Here is a 6,000-nt window from a genome sequence, read left to right as displayed (position 1 = left end):
TGTTATTGGTGTTTCCTTTATAAAGCAGTGTTATTGGTGTTTCCTTTATAAAGCAGTGTTATTGGTGTTTCCTTTATAAAGATCATGTTATTGGTGTTTCCTTTATAAAGCAGTGTTATTGGTGTTTCCTTTATAAAGCAGTGTTATTGGTGTTTCCTTTATAAAGCAGTGTTATTGGTGTTTCCTTTATAAAGCAGTGTTATTGGTGTTTCCTTTATAAAGCAGTGTTATTGGTGTTTCCTTTATAAAGCAGTGTTATTGGTGTTTCCTTTATAAAGCAGTGTTATTGGTGTTTCCTTTATAAAGATCATGTTATTGGTGTTTCCTTTATAAAGCAGTGTTAATGGTGTTTCCTTTATAAAGCAGTGTTATTGGTGTTTCCTTTATAAAGATCATGTTATTGGTGTTTCCTTTATAAAGCAGTGTTATTGGTGTTTCCTTTATAAAGCAGTGTTATTGGTGTTTCCTTTATAAAGCAGTGTTATTGGTGTTTCCTTTATAAAGCAGTGTTATTGGTGTTTCCTTTATAAAGATCATGTCATTGGTGTTTCCTTTATAAAGCAGTGTTATTGGTGTTTCTTTATAAAGCAGTGTTATTGGTGTTTCCTTTATAAAGCAGTGTTATTGGTGTTTCCTTTATAAAGATCATGTTATTGGTGTTTCCTTTATAAAGCAGTGTTATTGGTGTTTCCTTTATAAAGCAGTGTTATTGGTGTTTCCTTTATAAAGATCATGTTGCAGTTTCCCATGCCTTTACTATGCATTTCCCATCATTTACAGTGTGCATGTCTTTAATATGCTTCACCATACATCTCTGGGCTTTACGAAGCTTGCCCAACCTTTACCATGCTTTCACTATCCTTTAAATGTAGCTATGCTTTTACTAGAGGAAGCTTTTATAAGGGGAGCTACGATAATAGATTTTGTTAACACAGTGTGACAAATAGTCCAACTGTTTACTTTGCATACCAGATTCACTTCAGTCATTTTCTTAAGCCATTTTAATTAGTTTGTTGTTTTAATTAGGCAGTGATCGGCTGTTCATTACTGTGCTATAAAAGACGAATACGAAGTTTGTTTTCCTGGGTTTTTTCTTGATTAGGTTATAATCTCCTCCGTATTGGGATTTGACTGCAGTAACAGAAAGCATTCGGAGGCCATGACTTTACAAGACAGCAACTCTATTTCCTAGTAGGTATTATTGCAGAGGGATTGAATACTCTTGCAGGACCCATTTCATGTAGGTATTATTGCAGAGAGATTGCATACTCTTGCAGGACCCATTTCATGTAGGTATTATTGCAGAGAGATTGCATACTCTTGCAGGACCCATTTCATATAGGTATTATTGCAGAGGAATTGAATACTCTTGCAGGACCCATTTCATATAGGTATTATTGCAGAGGGATTGAATACTCTTGCAGGACCCATTTCATGTAGGTATTATTGCAGAGAGATTGCATACTCTTGCAGGACCCATTTCATGTAGGTATTATTGCAGAGAGATTGCATACTCTTGCAGGACCCATTTCATATAGGTATTATTGCAGAGGAATTGAATACTCTTGCAGGACCCATTTCATATAGGTATTATTGCAGAGGGATTGAATACTCTTGCAGGACCCATTTCATGTAGGTATTATTGCAGAGAGATTGCATACTCTTGCAGGACCCATTTCATGTAGGTATTATTGCAGAGAGATTGCATACTCTTGCAGGACCCATTTCATATAGGTATTATTGCAGAGGGATTGAATAGTCTTGCAGGACCCATTTCATGTAGGTATTATTGCAGAGAGATTGCATACTCTTGCAGGACCCATTTCATGTAGGTATTATTGCAGAGAGATTGCATACTCTTGCAGGACCCATTTCATGTAGGTATTATTGCAGAGAGATTGCATACTCTTGCAGGACCCATTTCATATAGGTATTATTGCAGAGGGATTGAATAGTCTTGCAGGACCCATTTCATGTAGGTATTATTGCAGAGAGATTGCATACTCTTGCAGGACCCATTTCATGTAGGTATTATTGCAGAGAGATTGCATACTCTTGCAGGACCCATTTCATATAGGTATTATTGCAGAGGGATTGAATACTCTTGCAGGACCCATTTCATATAGGTATTATTGCAGAGGGATTGAATACTCTTGCAGGACCCATTTCATATAGGTATTATTGCAGAGAGATTGCATACTCTTGCAGGACCCATTTCATAGTAGAATCACTCAGGAGTGGTTCTTTTTACTACTCCATTTCTTATTTGTGTAACGCCCCCAGGGGTGTAAAGCTGTCATCAAGACAAAAATGCGTGTGGGGAGGAGGGGGTATTTTTAACATGATGTAGATAGATTATGTTTACAATTAGGCATGCTTAAAATTCAAAGATAGAGCACAGCACACAGTCACGCTAAAGAATCAAGAAGTGCAGTTAACATATTTAATGACTGGTGAAATACACTTCAAAGCTGCTGCAGTATGACCCCTGTTTTGATATTTCAAATCTTTTCACAGAACAAACATTAAACTGTATAGCTGCAGAGTCCAGTGCAAAACCACATCATGAAAAAAAACACACATTTGTAGGTGAAAAACGCCAAAATAAAAGTCGCTACATTTAAAAAATATACATGTGAAATTTTCTGTCTTCTAAAATAAAGGGCTTTACATTATCTCTGCAAGTAAGAAATTGCAGTGTCCAGTGTTATTAAAATGTTCAATCCAAAAAGATGGTGCCTGAGTTCCAAGCTCTTGTCGGCAGATTCCAGAAAGTCTATGTAAAGGTGCTTTGACTAGGAGTGCAGGAGCTGCTCCTCAGTTCTAGATGCCCGTCATTGACATATTTAGGCTGGATCAGCTCTTTATATTAGTACACGCCAGCACCATTTAGTGCACATTCCTGAATTGCCAGAAAAACAGAAACTTAATCTAAACTTGAGCACTAGCTGGCTCTTATTTTTATAAAGATGCTTTTGTTGATCTAGTCTGTGTTACAGGTGCCTATGGCAGGTAACTAGAACTGAAGAGCAGCTCCTGGGATCCCAGTCAATGCACCTGAACACAGACACTTTGCAAAAGACATCATAAAAAGGTGAAGGGGGAGTAAAGGATACTAAGGCTACGTACACAAACAGGCTAAATTCAGTTGTGAGTTCCTTTTGCTCTTAATACGGTTTGTACACACACACAGTTCGGTTACAAAGGGCAGCGACAACTGCACTAGTTAATCCTGTTCGGAACAAGTATCGAGTGTGGTTATTAATTCAGTTTGGTTGGTTAATGCGCACTAACTGTGTGTGTGTATTACAACCGCACTAACACAACCGCAGTTGGTACACAGTGGATTTCTGTGCAACTAATGATGTCATTGTTTATCAGAGATTTCTGCGTGATAAACACGGCTAAATAATATATATAGGTGCCTGCAGAGCCAAGTTGATTTTGTAATATTGATGAATAGTAAATTCATAACAATGGTAAATAGTACCTACATATAATATACTGTTTTTATTTAATCAAAGTACAGTTGTATAATATTTTGATGTAAGAAAAAAAAAATGTATTTTTGGTTTTGCAACTTAAATAAAACAATATGGGACAATTCGTATCCCCAAACGCCACCGTGCAACCGCAACTCATTTTCCCACCGATACCGAACGTCTCATCTGTGTGTTTTGGCACTCCAGGAAACGTCTCAGTAAATGATAAAGACGCATATATGACTCCTTAGACATGTGTACATTTTTAATCCATTCATTTGGAAACCACTCAAGTCATTTCCAGCAGCCTTCTGATCGGAAGATCGCCCAAATGTTTCGATCTACCATCATGGTGCTGCAGATCGTCGCCACTGTATTTAGCAGTGCAGAAAAATCAAAACGCCGTCTCCGCTGGTTTTGCAGAAAAGAGCACAGCTGTGCTTGACGAGCTCTCGATCGATTACGTACAGTACATTCTTCCAAAAGCATAAAAAAAACACAGCCTCCATGTTGTAACATAAAACCTCATGATCAGCATAATGATGGCCCGAGTTCAGTGGTTTGTTTAAACAGGGAGTCACTCACTTCAGTAATGAAAGGTGTGTGTGTACAACAAACAACCGCAGCGAGTGCTGTTTGTAAATACGGTTGTCGAGCCAACTGCAGTGTGTGTGTATGTAGCTAAGATAAGAACTAAGATACGATAAGAAAAATTCATGTCTTATAGACCCTTGTACTTTGTCCATGGTTTGTGACCAGGGCCTGTTGTCATTAAGTAATTGTAACTACAAAATAGTTGCATACATTGTCTCTGCCAGGCGCATCCATTCATTATATAAATGTGCAGTTTTTAAATTTTCATTTAAAAGCATGATATCTGGTTAAATGCTAAATCAATCTCTAAACGAATCTCTGGCTTCTTTTTCACTGGCTTCTTTCCAGTCAATAACCAATCAGCTGCTTCCCCTATTGACTGACATGCTTTCAGCCAGTCACATGACTGTGGCAAGCTGGCTTGAGCGGTGACCGGAAGAAACACACAGTTCCATACTTTAATCTACACGTGGAGTGATTGTGCAATCCCTGTGCCTAAATACATATATACATTTCAACAACACCTGTGCTACATAGCCCCACATTGTATCCCGTGCACCAATACATATACACCAACATTAACACGACACATACAACATAAAACACATAAATACGCAATGGGATGGGGCACCCTGCCACAATGACCCACACTGCTGAGGTGAAAATGCAAAATGGAGGGCAAAGCAAGCCACCGAGACATTTGTGTAGTACAGTACCTAGTTATAAAATAAAAATACATGTGTGCTACAACATGTGTTTCTTTAAAAACTGAACATGTATACAGCTAATGGAAGCTAATGAAATAATTTTGTTAGCTACAATTACTAGAACATGTACACAATTGTGACATTCTACAGTCGTTGCTTGTTGACAGAATGCAGAAGGGGTCAGCCCAGTGTGTTGCCTATCTGTTTCTTTGCTGGACTGGCACCTGTTCTGCCCAGCACAGACACAGAGTGTATTTATATGAACTCATACTGGCCAGCTAGGAGAGACAAAGCCAGAATGCATCCTGCAGAAAGTCAGACCTGCTGTTATTAAACAGCCTGGTCGGCTCACCTTGATTCAATCTGATATTAAAGACCCATGTAAACGCAGTCCCCTCAAGAGCTTTCATTTCCTCTGCTGGTCTAGACCTTGATCTCATTAGCGTGAGATACTGCAGAAGGGTGGGGGGGTGCTGTGAAGGTTTTCTATGGTAATTGGTTGTCGTGGTAACGGATTAGAAGCAGCAGCCTAGCAACAATTATTTTATAGCATTTAGATGTGTTTCTTGTTGGACACCTTACTAAATATCTTGGTATCCCTGAATAGATAACCGTCTCCTTTAAAAAATATACAAAAGATTTTACTGAACAGCTTGTCCACCAAGTTCAGTGGTACCCTAAATATGATCCACGTACTCACAATGCTGAATGGGTGGAGCATTTGTTCTTTGTTTTATCCAAAAAACGATTGTCTTGAGTGGTGACTGTCCAGACTGGTACAATATCGCCTGGTGCTCTCTCTGCCTCGCTTCTCCCACACTACTCCACTGCTCCGCTCACTCCACTGGCTCCTGATCACCACTCGCATCCAGTTCAAGACTCTTGTACTCGCCTGCTGATGCCTTGACCAGACTGCACCCAGCTACCTCCAGACCCTCATCTCTCCCTACACCCCCACCTGACCTCTCTGCTCCGCCTGCACTAGAAGACTGGCTGTACCTCCGCTACGCTCCCCTGCCTCCAGAGCCCGCTCCTTCTCCACCCTCACCCCGCAGTGGTGGAATGACCTTCCTACGGATGTCAGGACTGCCCAGTCCCTGACCACCTTCCGGCGCCTCCTGAAGACAACACCTGTAAAACTCAACTCTCCCCTTCTGGACAATATAGCACTCTGCCTTTAACTTGCACTTATCTGCTCCCTATTTTACTGTATTTAA

Source organism: Acipenser ruthenus, chromosome 24, assembly GCF_902713425.1.
Source record: "Acipenser ruthenus chromosome 24, fAciRut3.2 maternal haplotype, whole genome shotgun sequence".
NCBI lineage: Eukaryota > Metazoa > Chordata > Actinopteri > Acipenseriformes > Acipenseridae > Acipenser > Acipenser ruthenus.
The sequence above is the reverse complement of the archived record's forward strand: the minus strand, read 5'-3'. Positions refer to the sequence as shown.